Below are 18,985 nucleotides of genomic sequence, written 5' to 3'. Positions count from 1 at the left end.
TCATTAATTCAAGAGGTTTTGTTTAATTCCTCATGGCCAAAAGAAGGGAAGTAATCAATTATTAATAAAAGCTAAGAATTAAACTAAACAAATTGAAAAGAAGAGCCGTTTTTCTTTTAGATATACGCCAACTTAAGTTATTTTTATAAAAATTTTTCTAAAGAAAGAGAATGCGATTTGTCAAAAGCCACTGGCACTATTTGCCTTCACAATCAGACTTACTTTCAATTCATCATATTTACATAACATGACACAGTACATTCCTCATATTTTATCTGAGTTTTTATTTGGTTTTCTGAGCGGTTAGCAAATCAAAAATGCAATAAATGTTTAAGCAGTGTTTGGTAAGATATTAAATCTACCTGCATTCAAAGCCTTATCTAATATTTTGATCTTAATTTGACGCTTATGTGTAAAGATTGTCATGATTAAAATAGAATTTTGATCTAGTTATTAGCATAATTAGTTACGACGTCGGTGGGCAGGGCTTCTCTTATGCTCTTTCTCATAATAGCTTAAACGTTTTTCAAATTAAATAAACTTCTCAAATCAGTGTGGTATTATCAGATTAGATTGAAATCGAATCCTTTATGCTGTGCACGACAGTTCCCTATATATGGTATCGTCAATACCTTGTTCACAAGCACCTCGAAGGAGATCACTGTATTTTTTTTGCGAGTAAAAAATAATTCATTTCATCAGCGACCTCTGGGAGAGCAAAAAAAGTCGCCATATAAAGGTGCGCTTTAAGGTTTTGATCACTTTCTTAAAGTGGTACACTTAAATGCCATCAAAGGATACATGAGTAATAACGGCTATGAACAACAATTTGAAAAAAAGGTTGTTATTTTAGAGAGTTTATTTCTAATGTAAGACATACTTTTACGAACTTAATCATTCCTGTTTCGTTTTTAAAATATACTGTACCAAAATCGTTGAAAATGGCCAGCGCCTCGTTAACTCGAAATTCCCATGGAAAAGAAGAATAGATTGACGTATAGAGAAGCGTGGTTAACCGATAGTTAATGACCAAAAGCATATAACCAAGGTTATGTGCTTCTGTAATGACTTTAAAAATATTGTTCAAGCATAACATTTTAAGTCCAAGTTCATTAAGGTTCGGGTTAACTTTTCATAAACCTGAACACTAGTTGCAGCTTTCTACTGACTTTCTGACTTCTTTATGCTGAAAATCTTTTGTAAAGCGGGGCATCCTACTTCGATTTATAACGGATGAACCGAACAATTCGGAGTCGATTGTTTAAACCCGCCTTTTAAGTGGGAAAACTCATTTGAATTACAAATAATTTTCAAATTACTAATTCATATTTCGCTCAGTTTTGCACGTGGCCAGAGCTTACGAACTTCAAGAAATGTGAGCGTCGTTTTAGCTTCTATGTAGTAAGAAAATCGTAATTTGAACGTATTATCTTGGATATTGTCCATTGTCTCCATGTCGGCGAATATTTCTTATGCTGGACCAAGTGATTTAGATACCTTGTCGAGGATTCATGCTTTTCACTTTTCTCACGACTTTTCTCCAGGTAAGTAACCTATCTCATGATGGGAAGATAAATTTGGATAGAGATGCAGTGTTTATCTTTATTGATGTGGCCACTGTAAAATTAATTTACCGAGTCAACTGTAATACACAGAACAAAGTGTAGGAAACATCCTTTGTGGCAGCCGCCATGACAGTTCTTCTTGAACTTAACTTAAGAAATTCGTAGCGAGAGAAATTCGTACTTTATCATTAGTGTACTTATCGCTTATTTATTTACTTCTTTCTTCATGATCCTGTACATATTTTTCAACTAGTTTTTCGGCTAAACTTCAGAATACCCCGCAACTCTGGTCCGCCTCACTTACATGTGTCGGGAGGCTTTGAAGATCGAGGCATAACACAATAGACGCTATTCTTATTCAATGACATGTAAATGAATTGCGGGGTATTCTGAAGTTGCTCCAGTTTTTCTGATTACAGAGTTTTGACCTAAAGTGTGTTTTCAACGCCCTTGTCTCAGTTTCCAAACTACGATAGCATCAATTAAGCTCACCAAATACCAATATAATGCTATTTCAGGGCAAGGTGCCAATAATCAAAGTTAGCTAGGTGATCGCTGGTTTTGTCATAGACTGATAACAAAGTCCTTCAAGTAAAATGTCCTTATATTTTTTAATCCATTAAATATTTTTTATTTGTCGATATATAATGTGGTGGCTTCAATTAATTATTTCCATTTGGACATTTATATTTATCATTAACAATAAAAAAATTTCTTATCTAAAGAAAGGTATGCATAGAATAATAGTTACATGGTACTTTCCTTCTTTAGTTACGACAGAGTCAAGCACAAGATGGACCAGCTTGGAAATCAAGAAATGAAGGGAGGACAGAAAAAAGGATAACATCTAATCAGGTTGGTTTTTATATCTGTAACGAATTGATCAGCATCTAAGCCTGTAAATAAAACTTAGGTTAAAAGTTAAGCAAAAAAAGATTGTTATCGATTAACCATAGCAACGATAAGTTTGTCAAATACCCTGACAGTTTTAAGCTAAAAGGCCAGTAGTCAAGTAAGATAGGTTATATATTCTCAATTGATCACACTTTTTGTTTTCGAATGCCTGGAAGGTCATCAAAATGAAATTTCTTGATGCTTTTGTTCAATGAGGCTAAAAGACATTAAATTTGTTAGAGGAAATGTGGTGGCTCTGGATGATTTTTTTCTATCTGAAAGTTGACCTTTGGTATATAGAATGAAAAGCACCTAGGTATGTTCGAACCTATATTTCTACGTTGAGCGATTTAGCCCGGATTTAGCGAATGATTACAATCTCAACGAATTCGGTAAATAATGAAGAAAAACTGGAACTAAGACATGAATCAATTTCTTCACTGCCTAATTTCTTGGAACTGTGTCTGATTGGGGCAACCTCAATTGTTTTCATCAGTGTTTGTTTGATGAATTATTTCTGTCAAGAAGACTTAAATCAGTACTAGCTCCACTTTTAATGAGATCACTTCTGCATGACACAACCAACATTACAAGTGTTGATTGCACTACATTACATTTCAACCTTATTTACAAGTTACTTTTCTTGCGTTTTTTTTTAGCAGTTATTCGTCTTTTGGAAATTCTACACCCATCATACATAATTCACACAGAGTATATATCTATATACGCATATTGATCTCAATGAATACATACGCACAACATACATTCGTGTCTTGAGATAGGAAAGAAGAATTGACATTTGAGGTTTAGGTCCTGAGGATTCACGAGAATCTGTCCAGCAAAGCTTGAAAAGGCTCATATATATATTTTTTTTTGTTTTTTTGTTTTTTTGTTATTTGTTGTCTTGTTTTCAAACTTATTTATATATTTAAGGTGAATCAAACCGTTGTTTTGCGTTTGACGACTTTCTTTCGATCGACAAATTCAAAATTTAATGTTTACCCAAGTTGATTTTAAGTCTGAAATAGGTGGTTTCACACTCCATTCCTAAAGCAAAGTCAATGTGTAGATAGTTGTTTGTTGAAAGTATTTAAAGCGAATGCAGCCATATCGAAAGATTCTGCCAAAACATTTTCTTTTTTTCGTATTGCCAGAACAAATGCATCAGATCTTTTTCTTTATAGTGAAGAGTACATTTTCGATCCTCTCTAATTCCAATTTTTCGCAAATCGCTATCAGATGTTAAGCTTCTATGCAAAAATCTAAAATTAAAATCTATTAATTTACAGCTTTTTATGTACATAGTAGACATTTTATGGCCGTTCCTCCAGTCAAAACAATCATAGACTATTCCCTTGATTATTCTAAAAAACGTTAGAGTTTTAACCCGAACTTCATATTTATGTTGGAAACTGACAAGCTGGCATGTTGACCCAATTAATCATAAATATTACAATTTCCTCGATTGTGACTGGTTTCAAAAAACTCCTATTTTCTACTAATTTACTCGCCAGGTTGTTATCGGACTGTTCAATAAACCAACCATATTCAAAGCTGTAGTTTAAATCAACCAATCACAACCAACCGTCACTTAGCAACCAGCTATTCGTTTTATTTTGATTTTTAGTCAATTTCAGAGCGATATTAAAAAATTTAAGCCTCCTTTGTCAGTCTTTTAATGCAAATTCTCTTTTTCTTTCATTGTTCTTTTCTCCGAAATTGTGATTTTGTGATTAATCGGTAATAAAACATCGAGTCGTCCAGTTCAATCCATATTGCTCCCATGATTACAGACCGAATTGGACTCCCCTCAGGCCTATTACCCGTTACATATGCAGCAAATATTGGATTTTCATGCCTAGTTTCGAAGCCCCTCATCCTTGTAGTGTTCTTAAACTTTTGCAAACTCAGAGAGGTGTCTTCTCTTCCAGATTGTAAAATTGTATAATACAACAGTATTGAATTCAATTTTCGCATGATATCATGAATTTGCAAACTTTGTGTCTAATCTCTATGCCTAAGCCTCATGATATCATCCTCAACCTCATGCAATATTTACTTAATATCTGGCATTTTGAGCAAAAACCAAATTGAAATATATAGCATGCTCTAAAACTTCATATTTACAAAGTTGTATAGTTTATCATCAACTGATACTAGAAACATCGTAGAGCTAAATTATCAATGTCGAAGCTCTTGTAGCAGATAGCAAATTGAAATAGCAAGTGGAATTCTGTCATTCTTAAACCTCAAAGAGGTTTTTAGTCTTTATTAGGGAAAATTGGGAGCTTAATGAGCTCTTTTTGTTAAGTAAAGAAAAGTACCATTTGCTTCTTGAAGCTTCTACTGTAGGCTTAGGGTACAAATTGGTTAGAAAATTCGGTTTACATGTCAGTTGAGTTCATTGTGTGTTTTTCAGCCTATTCCTGTGTTAGATACAAGTCGTGTCAAGAAAAGCGGATCAACTTAAAGTTAAGCAGGCTTTGTTTAACGATTAAAAATGACCGTATATGGTTACTTTGGAACAATGGCGGAAACAGCTTTAAAATACACGCGGGATTTTTCGAAATTTCCGATTTAAATCATTGGCAAAACTGATGATAAGATAAATCCTCCCCGTGGGGGTGATTCTGATAGATTTTTTAGGATGCACATAGTCACGGTGGGGTAGATGGTGGGGCGACTGTAGCTTTCGTATCTGAAATAAAGAAATGTCACCGTTTTTTCCTTTATATTGCTTAAAACTGGCGAAAGACATATTCAATTAGAGGCTCACTGTGCGATGCAAAGGTGATAAGAGCATGTGTAACCTGGTATTAACGTCCGAAGCCTATCACGCCGTTGAATCATGTAGAAGACTATCGTCATTTGCTCGATTGTTTAATATGCGTGCATTTAAATTTCGCGCTGCGTGAATGAAATTTTGTCCCTGATGTGCACAAAAAGGTTCACGTTCACCTGGTTATAACGTCCGAAGCCTCGCGTGTCGTTAATTCATGTAGTTTTACGGGTATCATTCTCTTTCCGTATTTCAATTCAAGGAAGGAGTTAAAAAAAACAATGGCGAGTGGAAATAGTCGTACACGCTCGTCAATTTCTCCCATTCGACTCGATTGTTCAATCCGAGTATATTTAAATTTCGCTTTGTAAGCAAGAAAAACTGAAGAATCTCCTCCCACAATTTTTTGTGTTTACACAAACCGACATCTAATTGATACCTATTCATCCTTTTGTGTGATAGCAGGAGGTGAGATTTTTTTCGCATAGTCATGTTCTGCTAGTTTCTTTCTTTTTTTTTGCTCAACAGGTTACGTGTATTCAATCACGTCACTGACGCTGTCAGATTCACCTACCAAATTTTAGGGCAATCAAATTTCGCGCTACGAAAGTTATCCTATTTTCTTAGTTTGCATAAAGCGCTGCGCAATCGCCTCCCATAATTTGCTTTCGCACTATAAACCGCCTCCTAACAGAAACTCAATTGAAATCCTATCGTGACAATTTAACGTTGAGGCGCTTTGAAAACACTAGACAAAATTAAAAGCAGGTAATTAAGTGTTAACAACTGAGTTGAAAATGTAAATTGGCCACCGTAAAGAGTAAAAAAGCTGACGTTTCGAGTGTTAGCCCTTCGTCAATCGCTTAAATTACCTGCTATACTCTCCCACAGTTTCTTTGGAGACTTAATCCCTTTATTTATTTAAAATTTATAACAGCACGCTTTGAGCATTGATTAACAATATTCAGGTTAGAACTCTTTTCACATCTTAGAGCGATGAAAAAAAATCACACTTTTGTCAGATGTCACGCGCGAGGTAAAAGACAAAAGGAACAAATTTAAAATATGATAACAAACGTGCTATGCGAAAACCTCGAAAAACTTGCTTTTAGCAGTATTTCATCCTAAAAACATTTCTAAAATTCAGTTTGGACAGTTTTTAGAAAAGTCTTGTACGAGCGCGATCTGCTTTTCCTTTTTTAAAAGTAGAACGGTCACTCCAACTTCAAGCAGTCTCAAAGTACTTAAATGAATGACAACAACAACGCCTTGTTCAACAAACGTTTCTAGATTTATTCTCGCTTCATCAACTATGGTTTGGTTACATAATGGTATGTTCTTTGTATGTTTCCTTGATATAGTTGCAAATGAACGTTTCAGTTAAAAATTATCCCTCTTTGAATCAATAGGAATTTTAGAGTCATGCTTGATATTTACATGATAGCACCACTTTGCTCCAGTGAAATTTTGGTTTAAGTTTCCTAATGTTTGTAAACATTTACTTTTCTGAATGTTCCCTGTTCATTTTAGGAAAAGGAGACTATGAAGAAATCAAAACCTGCCTGAGTGCAACATTTGAACAGGTGAGTGAGCTCCAGATGAATGGTTTGACAATCCGGTGGAATTCACTATTCAGTGACATGGTAAGTTGATTTTTTGATGTTCACTGATAGGTTACACCCAAAAGTTTCTGAGATTTTACAGCCACATTCATAATGCATATGGGTAAATAGTTTAGGCCCTATGTTCATCCATCTTGCTACATTCAATTACTGAATTAACTTTTTTAAATTTCATCATGCTATTACTACTATGCTTTCATCATGCCTACAGTTGGCCGGCTTTAAGATATTCTATCCTGAAAAAGTAGCATTAGAAAATATTTAGAAAAAAAAGTTTAAACGTCAAAGAAAAAAAAATTTTGAATTCGACTTGCTTTGTAGTTTGTACTTAATGGTTAATACAGAGATGTTTACTGGGTACGAAATTATGAAAGAAATAGGAGGCAAGGCCAGTTATCAGAACATAGTTTCAAAAACATCTTTTTTCAAAGGGGTAATTTGCAGCTTTTCATTCTTGAGAGACGTCGCTTAATCATTTTAATATCTTATTGTTATTTAAATTCGAACCGATTCTCCCGAATTTTCTTTCGCGTCAGCAGTTGTATTTTAATGTCTCTATTTCTATTCACGATTCTATGGGGCTTCATTTCGAGTTGTACCTTGCAAAAATATTGTTCTTTTTTTGAATCACTCGTCGACAATTGACATCGTATACGTATTAATAAGGATTTCGCGATTGATTTGAGAAAGCAGAAACTGAATTTATTCAACTTTTGCGCTGAAGAAAATTTCTTCGTGATCTCAAAGGAGCGAACATAGATTAACTATAGCTATTTGTTGTTGAATGACTAAAATTCAAAACCCTCGGCTTGATATGAAGTGGTTTAAACCATCCATATTATGCGCTCAATCCCTGAAATCTGAAATAATCTAACTTTAAGTCACCTTGACGACAACAGCTACAACAAAATTCCTCAAATTTATTCGAACATTCATCAGTGATAGTTTTGTATTTATCGTTAAATCCAGGTTACGCATATGTTAGTTTAAAACACTGATTTAACTCATCTTACATTACTAATTACGTATTTTTACACTGAACTATTTTCGCTTGAGAAAGCAAGGTTTAAATTCAAAAACATATGTAAAAACATGTGTATGTAAAAAAACATATGTAAAACATGTGTATGTAAAAACATATGTTAATTGTTTCATTCTCATTTTTTTGCAGCAGACTGACTTTATCCCTGATGCTTGAAGCACATATGAAACAAGAAGCAAGAAAAATACGTAACTATTTATTCAGAGGTAAAAAAAAAAAACAGATATAGCGCATTTCTTTCAATAATATTTCCAGTCGGAGCCAAGGTTCAAACGCCAAACTTGAAGATTGAAAAGTAGGTATTTCGTGATTTCTGTCGGTTCAATTTATGTTAACGGCCGTTTATGTTGAAAAAAACCTAAAAAAATACGGGCGCTTACACTTCGCATGCATCGTTTTCCTTATTCATTCTGTAAGTAGCATCCGTTCAAATGTGGCGAATTTTCCCGCCAAAAGACGTAGAAAAAATACGGGCGCCCAAAATACGCATGCGCTAATTTTTTTTTTTTTTTTTAACACATTGCTAATAAACTGAATGTTTACCCGTTGTCTTCTTGTATACTGGTACTTAAGTCAATAAAGTGAAGTGACAAGTTTGTCTCATCTCATTTTTATTATCTTTCAATATATTCTCAATAAACAACAAGTTTTATATTCAATGTATTTTATTTGTTTTAAGTTTTCTTCAACCACAAGTCAATTGATTAAGTACTTTTCGATTAATTTATGAAAAGGTATCAACAAAAATTGATGTAATATATACTTTATACTAATAAGACTTTTGGCGGGAAAATTTGGACCAATTTGCACAGAGTTTTCCCCTGCAACTTTTTTGGCAAAAATTTGAACAACGCTTCTCGTAAAAATGCCCGCCAAAAAATAATTAAAAAGCATCTCGTGCAAAAAAGAGTCGAAGGGTCATCGCCAATTTCTCTTTCACTCTCAAAAAGAAAAAAAAAATCAAAAACGCCCAGAAAGTTCCGTTTCAATTCTTTCAAAAGAAATTCTGACTCGACTTAACCCTTTTTTAAGACTTAATTTCCTTGCACTAGATGTGTGAAAGTTCCAAACGAAAGAGCATCACGGTAAACTATGAAGTGTCTAATCACAAACATGAAATTTATGTCCAAAATTGTGAAAAATCTTTTTAATTCACATGTTGTTTTTAAATCCAATAATTATTTTCTTCTGTAAGCCTTTAGCTTGCCATGATGCCTTTTTTCGGAGTAAAAGATCTTTCAAGCCACCAGTTTCGAATGTAACACAGGTTACAGGATTTAAAAGCACTTACAACAATTTATCCAAGACAATCAGCTAGATTTCCAAATTCTTATTTTTGAATAAATTTAGATGGAAAAAATATGTTACTGGAGCATACCATTTCAATTTTTAGCCATAAGAGCTGATACATGTAACAATAAGACTCCAAATTTTTTAAAACTTCCCTAAGCTTTCGAGAAATTGGAATCACTTCAATAGCGAAGACATTTCATCGTTAGAGTCTAAATTCTATTGGATTCACGAGCGAATTTGACAGAATAGCATTCAATGAGAAGTTGGAGCGAATTCTTTCAATTTGATGAAAAGCTGAGATATGTTACAATTATAGGCTCCAAACCATAGCACAAATTATGAGTAAACCTTTTTAAAGTTGATTTTTGTCTCCAAGTTATGAACGATGAATTCTAACTTACAATTGACGATTTGTAGTCGTCAAGTTCTGTTTTATTATAGACTGAATTTGAAAATCAAAGTGATCATTTGTTTCTGTATTCCTGTGTCACACTGAGTGACTGCCCAAAAAATATTCCTTCCACATAAAATAAACAAGGAGTAAATAAACTAGCTACGATATGTTTTAAAACTAGATGCCTGGCCCAGAGGGTAACAAGTGGCTTATTTTTCGAAAGCAACTTCAGTTAAAATAAAGTTTTGTGGACTAACAGTTCGTAGTAAAGAAACGATTTAAAAAAACAAGCAAGATGATGACCATGGCGGTAAAGTCATCGAAAGTTCTTGCTTTTCAAAGCGAAAACATGCACCATAGACTCATTCATTTTACATAAACTTCTTTCTACATAAACGGTTCTCGCTTCGGTTTCGTGAAATCAGCGTGCTTTCTGTACAAATTTCAACCACAAAATACTGAACTGTCAGTAATACCTTAAATCATCATAAAACTTGTCATCAATGTGTGAAAGCATTTAACAAGAAAACATGAAAACTGTTATGATTTGGTTCACAACCAAATTATCTGATTTTGTTTGATTTGCATTTCTGATTCGTTCGTCTGGAATTAATGTCTCGAAAGATTCTCGAATTCGAAAGATTCTCGAATTCGAAAGACCTCATGACCGGGCATTACAGTTTTACAACATATATTACTTCCAAATGAAAACCGAACGCAGTTGATGGCACAAAGTAACGGGTATAATTTAAAATGGCACTGGTCTAAATTCTTTCTTCGAGCATGAAAAAAACCCTCCTTTTTTTAGTAAAGTTCGTAAATTTCCAGTTTAACTGAGATATGTTTCATGCCGAGAATTATTTTCGTCATTCAGTTTTTATCATTCAGTTGCCGATGATGTTTAACGATCGTCCAGGTAAGAAAGCTTGGTTGTCGTTACGAGTGACTGGCCTGAACAGAAAACATGAGAGTCGAGTAAACAATTGTTTGTTCGTCGAACGTGACGTCTCTCAATTCGTTTGTAAAGCTGATAGATCAGTTTCGCAGTAAAGTGGCTGTCAGACCTAATGTCAATGACGTTCGTCCTTTTATTCGTCAGTTTTGATCAGCCAGTAAGGTTAGTTTGTTCCGTTGGGTTCTTTAAGTCTTTTTTAAGTCGTGTCATTAATTTTTAGGGGTCTTCTCTCAGTTTGTAAATTAGCTTTTCAAAGTCAATCTTCGAAGATAGTGTAACTCGATGTTGTTCAGCAATGTGATTTTTGACGTAAAGAAAATCCTTATAATCAATAAAACCCATTCTACAAATTTCATTTTGAATTCCGTTCAATCCTTGTCCGGCCGAACTATTTTGTTAGAGTGCTATTTTAATATCACCCCTGTGTCATCAACTAAGATATAACTGTGTTACTAACTGTTAAACAAACCAAAACAAATGAGCGATCAAAACTTTGCAATTTATCATTTTTGGTGTCTGCATTCCGTAGCAAAGATTATGCTCGTTTCCATTTTTTTTCTTTCTTTAACTCTATGCAGAATTATCTGAGAAAAATGACACCAAATTTTGGCTAATAGTTCAAAATAAGTTAAACGATCGCCCAGGGCCTGCATAACAATCCGTAACACAACAAACTATTCCAAAAATGGTGGCTAATTAAGAACTTTTCACTTACCATGTAATCAGTTTTGTCCTTTCTAAGACAATTAGCAAAAGAACAAAGATTTCCTACAACACTTAGACATACAAGGGGTAAAATTTCCGCACAGCCCCATAATTCATTATGCATTCAGTTCTTGAATAGAGAAAACAATGACTAAAACAATACATTGCCATTGGGAAAACAGATTTGTTTTACAATAGTATGGGGCTGTGCGGAAATTTTACCATACAAGGGGCCACCATTTTTGGTTATATTACTAAATAATTTTAAACTTCTTATCTTTGCAGTCTCCACCAAAAATTCAGTGATTCCAGGGTCTTCTCTTGAAAAGAATCGTTGTTTTTCCATCCTTCTGACAACTTGCTCTTCCTGAAAATAGAAAATACGAGTATGATTAGGGAATGCTTACTTTCCTTGAGGACGAAAACGAAAAAAAAAATTCTATATATTTATTTTACTCTTTGACACAATTGTTGAAAAAGTGAGAGCACCAAAACTTTATTAAATGTCTGATTGACAATGAAGCAAAGGTCACTGAGTAGAAAAGTTATCACACCTCCACGTGGCCTCATTCAAATACAAAATAAAGATAGTCCCCAATTGCAATAAATTTAGCTAGCAAAGACATTAAATTATATGGGAGCGTTTTACTAAGCATAGTTGACAATTCCAGTGGCTCTGCTTTTCTCTAAGCCAATTTAGGTCCTAAGTCAGTCCAATTTCGGTTGAAGAACCGCGGCACAGACCAAGTGAACGATTCGTGCTACGTCGATGAACTGGGATAATACGACTTGTTTGTATTTTTTAAGCTGATATTTTCCAAAGACAATGCTCATCTGCTGTTTTAGTGACATGAAAGTGCTTTTGTTGCTATTCTTTCTAGGTCTAATGTCCTCTTCCTCCCGGAACGCAACGTTAAGTTTAGCATGACGGACGACACGTCTTTACTCTACGACGAACAGCGCGGTTTGCTGAAAATTGATGAAGAAGGTTTATTAAAAGTATTCAAAAATAGCACCCAAGTGGTGAAATACATGTGAATTTACAAGCATACTTCAAATATTTAAAAAATACGAAAATCTTACATTTGACTTCAAAATTAAGAGTCTAAGGGGACTGGGAATTACAAGAGTCAGTAGTTATATACCAATGAAAAAACGCTTAGGTTTGCATGACTACAAGGACTGGGCGTTAGACGCCATTGTTGGAAAGAAAGATTTTTTAAATCTTTCGGTCCGGCATTTAAAGAGTGATACATGGTTTTTGTTGCGCAACTCATAAACGTGGCAATCGGCGCGCTTTGGTGGAATAAGGTGGTACAGCCGTGACCCAGGCACACAGATACCGTCCCAAACTTTCTTGCAGAGTTCGTCTCTTCTCACATTTAAGCGAGTGGAGTTTGCAGCCACAATGGCGTCTTTGTAGCTCAGCGCCGGAAATAGTATACGCAGAGCTCTTTTCTGAACTCTTTCGATCCTGTCCTTGAGGTAAATTGGTAGGCTAGTAGACCAAGTGACGCAGGCGTATTCGAGGACCGATCGTACCAAGGCATAAAATATGTTAATAAGGTCTTCGGGTGGAATTCCGGACCGCTTGAGCACTCTTAAGATGTAAAGACGTTTTGAGGCTTTGGAGACAATCTCACGCACGTGCTCATTCCACCCAAGAGTGTCGCTGATAGTGACTCCAAGGACCTTGTGTGAGGAGACCCGTTCTAAGGGACGTCCATTGACGCACAAAGGGCCAAGATCTGGCCGTGTTTTAAGCGAACAAATCACAAGTTCCTTGCACTTCTTTGGGTTGAGGTTCATATTATTGCGCGACGACCACTGTGCAATGGCGTCAAGATCTTTCTGAAGGGACGATGTACCGCCTGATGGGATGACCTCGGATATTGTTAGGTCATCTACATATTTCCAGTGGCTCGATAGTAATGGAGTTTCAATCGCGAGGTCGTTAATCATCAGGAGGAACAGGATGGGGCCAAGCTTAGTGCCCTGCGGGACTCCAGCGTGCACGGGCAACCAAGGGGATACAATGTTCTTAATCTTAACAGCTTGGCGACGGCCATAAAGAAAACTGCAAATCCAACGGATAATAAAACCACGGACCCCAAGGTGGATGAGTTTATTGACTAAGATAGTGTGGTCAATATGGTCAAAGGCCTTACTAAAATCCAGGAAGCAGGCCCTTAAGAACATACCTGGTTTGTCAATAGAGGACAACCAGTTGTGCATCATATCCAACAGGCAATAGATGGTTGAAGTTCCTTTGAGGCAGCCGAATTGGCTGAAATCGATGAGGTGCACAACATCCTCAATTAGCCATTCAACTACGAAATCCTCCAGGACTTTAGAGACGATTGCTGTTAGGGAGATAGGTCTTAAATCTTCCCTACCGGTTATGGGCGTAACCTTAGGTACCGGTGTGACATTAGAGTCTTTCCATGCAGTAGGGAAGGAGCCTGATGCAATAGAGGTGTTGAATATTCGCGTGATCGGCTCAGCGAGCTCAGCAGCATATTCTTTCCAAATACGAGTCGGAATCCCATCAGGCCCAGGGGCCTTAAAGGCGCTGATGGCAAGTAGCTTTTTGTAGACCCTTTGTGTCTCGATCACGGGCGGTTGAGGGGATGGTAAGTAGCAGGGCAGTGCACTTGTATCAAGTGGCTTAATGTCAGATATTACAGATACAAAAAACTCATTAAGGCGTGATGCGAGAGTCGCGCCAGAGATAATTCTGCCTTCCTCGTCAGTATAACTGAGTTCGTTAGGGCTGCTAGCCTTCCCTGCAAGCTTATTCACCATACTCCACCATTTCCTCGGGTCAGTGCTCTTGAGGTTATTAACTTTGTTTTTATAGAACTCGCATTTCCGGCGGGTGATAACCTCTCTGACCTTATTTCTAAGGCGACGCCATTTCTCCTCCGGGCCATTTAGATAGGCGCGTTGGCGCTCTAATATGAGAGCCTTAATCTCAGGTGACATCCAAGGCTTGTCCATTGGATGAATCTTCACGTATTTGGACGGAAAGTAGATATCGCTGGCTGATGAAAGATCCTTAGTAAATGAGTCAGTGAGAGAGTCAACTGATGGTGAGTCACCGTCTACTTCTAAATCACTGAACCAACGGTGTGAACACGCCCACCTCCCAAAAGCGCTTATTGCCGACTGAGGAAAGCGACGCATCGGGATCCTTTTCTTTTCAACGCACAGCGGGTTTAGTTGGTTCATTGAAAGCGGATTCCAGTGAACAGAGCCATGGTCCGAAGACCCTAATTGCGCGCTGACAATTGGTTCGCTATAGTATTCACTAAAATCCGTTAAAATAAGGTCTAGTATGCTATTGCCCCGAGTGGGTCTGATAACTACTTGTTTTAGGTTATGATTGGCTAACATGTCTGTGATGTCCTGGGTGTTAAAATCGCCTAATAACACTACACCACAGTCTGGATAAGAAGTCTTTACGGAGTCTAGTGTTTCTATGATGTACATTGTGCGATCTCGCTGCACTTGCGCAGAGGCCACAGGAAAATACACCACCCCACATATAATACCAGATAGTGGGCGTGGTAGACGATGAGGGCGTAACCATAGCCACAAACACTCGTGTTCTGGAGACTCCAAGTCAGATCTACGCTTGAAAGGTATCTCCGAAGACACGAACGCGCACACGCCACCCCCTATTCGGTTGTGGCGGTCACGTCTCGCGATGTTGTAACCTGGAATGGTAAGGATGTTATTATCGATGTAGTCATGCAGCCAAGTCTCCGTAATAATTGCAATATCCATGTGAAACGTTAAAAGCTGAGCAGTCAACTCGTCCAGTTTGTCCCTGACCGATCGAGCATTTGCCATGTAGAAACTTGGGAAGCTGTAATTGGGGCGTTTTTGAGAAGTAATCTTAGTTAAATTGATTACTTTCACTGCTCGTTGACGATTTACTGGTTTACTGGGTCCACGCACTGCGCTGCGAGGTGTGATCCTGACCGGAATCGATCGTGCGTCCTCTCCTATTGTTCGCGGAACAAAAGGACAGCTACGAGAATTAACATAATCACCAGTAAAGATGGAGACATAATTATTTAAATTTCTTGATCTTGAGTTGTAAATATTCCTGGATTGACAGGGTCTTGAAATCACAGGAATCGGCATGTGTTTTTGAGTGAAGGTATTCCGAAAGCGTAGAATGCCCAGGTCTTGGAGTCGGTGTTTTAATTCAGGACACAAAGAGACGCTATTAATAGAGGCAGCCAAATTACGCAAAGCCGAAGGAGAATACGCAATTGTTGGTCGGGTTCGGTCAGAAGTCCTTTGCTGGTCTTGAATTAAACAGGGTCCAGGTAGAGGGTGAACGTCACCACTTCTAATGATGTTTTCTAGTCCGACGGGCCGCAGGACAAACGCTGCTTCGGGCAGACATATCATAAAAGGCCCATGTTTAGTAGTCTTCTGAACAGCGAACTTAACTCGATGTTTCCGGCGAAATTTAACCAGTTCCAGTTTGAGAGATGGTCCGACTGGCAGGTTAGTATCTTTAGCCGTCCTGTAGATCAAGCTGGTGAACCTAGGCTCCGCTAGATGGGCTAGAAGAATAAGAAATACGAAGAGCCTAATGACGGTGCGTGTGTCCGCCATTAGACCCCAGTCCCCCCCCAAGTTACAAGTTCTGATGAATATGGATTAAAAACTGCAGCCAATTATAGGCTGCTACGTCACAGAATTGGTGCAGAATTCTGTTAGCACTTTCAGCCAGGTAATCAAGAATAAAGCTTAATGAAAGGCATCGTTAGTGACGGATTGGCGTGTGGGAAGAGGAAAAATTTACAACTACTAAATTTTACGAATTATTGTTATAACCTTTGCAAAGAGCTCATTTCAAAGATTGCTATTATTAAAAGCAACAGATATATGTAATGAATAAAGAAATATTTATGGTGTCAATTTGAAATTCGTGAATAAATGAACAATTGTTTATTTTTCTCATACGATGGAGGCGTTACAAAAATGACGACTACGCAATATAATTTACAGGTGAAGTAAAAAACATGAAGAAATTAAAAATACACAAAATAAATGAAAAGCACCATCACTTGAGGAGATAGCAACTTGGGTTCTGAGTTCTTATTGACTAGGTGATTAGCCACATCGCGCATCCAGCTACAATAGCTTTAAGAATCAAGAATGATAAGAGTAAAAGAATTGGTAAAATAGATTTGAAAGGTGGTGGAGGAAGAAGTTTATTCGACTCGTCTCGAGCATAGGAAAGAGGAAAAGAAAAAGTGTGTCCCCAAGAGGACTTGAACGTCAAACCTCTGGATTTCGCGCTCTATTGCCCTACAACTGAGCTACAGAGACTCCGCTACGAAGTCCATTTGTGACACGTCCTGTACAAGGCTACAATAAGCAATGTCTAAAGCGTCATACGAGTGAAAAGAATAAGACAGAGACAAGACGAATATAAATCTTTTTCTATCACTTTACCGAGCTCGCAAAATAACATCTTTCGTACTTGAAATGTTGTTCGAAGTTCTCAGTCAACCCTAAAAAGAGCGATGTGTTGCCCTAACCCATGCCCAGTTCAAGAAAAATGTTTCTCGAAGCTGCCTCGTCGAAAGCGGCGAATCATAGCACACTAGCATGTGGAACGTTGTCATTTCTTGTGTTTTTCAAGCGAGCAGAAGAAAGAGCAACAAAGGAGAGCACAACGATTCAGTCCTCTTGACCAGACTAATGTTATCCTGTTCTTCTACATCGTCAAATCTTACGTCACGGTTGTGGTTGTACTACATTTAGGCCCTGCAGTTTCATCGTCGTTAAAGTCAAAGGGCTTATCGCTAAAGACAGAAAAATATATTTGCTAAACCTGGTTTTCATTAGCGATGCAGGCACAAGCCAATCGCGCATTTTTTTTCATCCCACTATGATAACGTAACTTCAACGAAAGTACAAGCATAACCTCAGTCTGCATGTTAGGATGAAAAAAGTTTCAATAAGGACTTTATTTATCCGATCATTTTGCTCTTTGAACGAGGATCACCAATACTTCTTCTATCAGTTGAGCCGTAGGACTAATCATTCTACCTACGCCTGGATTTTTTCCCCTTTGCTTGTGTCGAAAGTGAATATCAGGCGAGCCTACGCCGCATCCCTCCGTCTTCGTAAATCTTGCTTTTTGCGGCTATGTAATTACATGTAAACTAGTTGTGGAAATTTGGGAAATTATACTCTTTTAAGATGAGAAGATTATCTGTTCGCCTTACCCTTTCGCTGGATTATGATTGATATTGGGAAGGAAAATTTCCTGTTTATTACCTCAACTGAGTTTAGCTAGGAAGGGAACGAGACTTCACTTCGCAGGTTATTCAATTCAACTGATAAATGATAATAATTCCTTCCTGAAAACACGATAAGGGTTCGTGAATAAACAAGGATTAAAAGTCTACATACGAACATAAAATATATATCTGCAATATAAGATCCTGTCTGATTAATGTTCAGGGCCCAGTTGTATAAAGGGCGGATAACGTTATCCAACGGATAAATCGCTATCCAGCGGATAAGTGATAGCAAAACGTACAGCGTTATCCACCACATAGAGATTTATCCAGTGGATAGCGCTGCCCAACCTTCCAAAAACCGGAGCCAGATCTAAAATTCATAATTTATCTAGTTGATAACATTATTTAGCTAGAAGTCTCTTATATGGAGCCAGTATTATCTGCGATGTAAATGAGAAAAGTCGATGACCCTAATAAAGGTAGGTTTTTTAATCTTTCTGGAGAAACTTTTCACACTGTTCATCTTCCAACCCTTAATCAGCAGGTAATTCCAACAAATTGAACGTCTGTAAGATATGGAAATTTTTTGGGAATTGGATTTGAATAGTGGAATTTCTATCTTAGGGCTATTTCTTGGATAATAAGGGAGGTGAAATTTTTACAATATACAATATGTGCTCTCATTCAGGGTGGTGATTCAGGAAAGATTTCAGGAAAGATTGCTTATAGTAAGTACTTAAAGCGTCCCATTTAGCCCTGTCAAGGACTTCCACTGATGGTATAACCTGGAGAAAGTTGGAGATAATTCTTGCTGCTCTGCAGTGTAGTCTTTTAAGTGAGTCTAAATCGTCTTACCGAATGATACCTTCCCATACGGATATAGCGTAAGCGACTGCAGGAATTATAACTTTGAAGTACAGATTTAAAAAATCTTGTCTGGGTAAAAATCTGCTCTTTTTTATAAGACTTAGTTTACTGACAAAGCTCTTCAGTATTCCCTTAATATAATTGGACCAGCCCAGCTTGTCATCGATATCCACACCCAGGAGTCCACCTTGGGTTATCCAGTCTTAATTATTGCCTCCGAGGTATATGTGTGCGAAGGGGACGGTAAACGATCCTCTGTAAATTAGCATGCATTCCGATTTCTTTAGGGATGGTGTTAGATTGTTCTCCGCGCACCAGGCGTATCACACTTTTAGGGAAAGAGCAATTGCGTAAACCTTTCCTCGCTAATATACAGCAGTACCCCGCGAACTCGAACTCCCAAGATAAACGAAAAATTGGCTGTGATTGGCGGGGGTTCCAGTTATCGGGATTGGTGTTGAATTTCAATCATTTGTCAATAATTTTATTAATAATTCTATCAATAATGGTATCAATAACTTTATTAACAATTTTTTCAGTAATTTGAACTAAAATGGCTAATTATTAAAGTAATGAATTCTGACACAATCA

General features: G+C 37.1%; 1 long non-coding RNA gene across 1 annotated transcript; it reads left to right on the top strand.

The window, feature by feature from the left end:
- The first annotated feature begins 1,349 nt into the window (after window positions 1–1,349).
- Window positions 1,350–10,464, top strand: LOC149036324 (uncharacterized). Its single transcript, XR_016181493.1, has 4 exons — window positions 1,350–1,544; window positions 2,337–2,420; window positions 6,769–6,821; window positions 8,032–10,464. It is a non-coding gene; the product is annotated as an uncharacterized LOC149036324 (long non-coding RNA).
- The last annotated feature ends 8,521 nt before the right edge of the window (window positions 10,465–18,985 follow it).

This window comes from Pocillopora damicornis, chromosome 12 (genome assembly GCF_964200805.1).
Source record: "Pocillopora damicornis chromosome 12, jaPocDami1.2, whole genome shotgun sequence".
NCBI classification, from domain to species: domain Eukaryota; kingdom Metazoa; phylum Cnidaria; class Anthozoa; order Scleractinia; family Pocilloporidae; genus Pocillopora; species Pocillopora damicornis.
The sequence above is the reverse complement of the archived record's forward strand: the minus strand, read 5'-3'. Positions and strand labels throughout refer to the sequence as shown.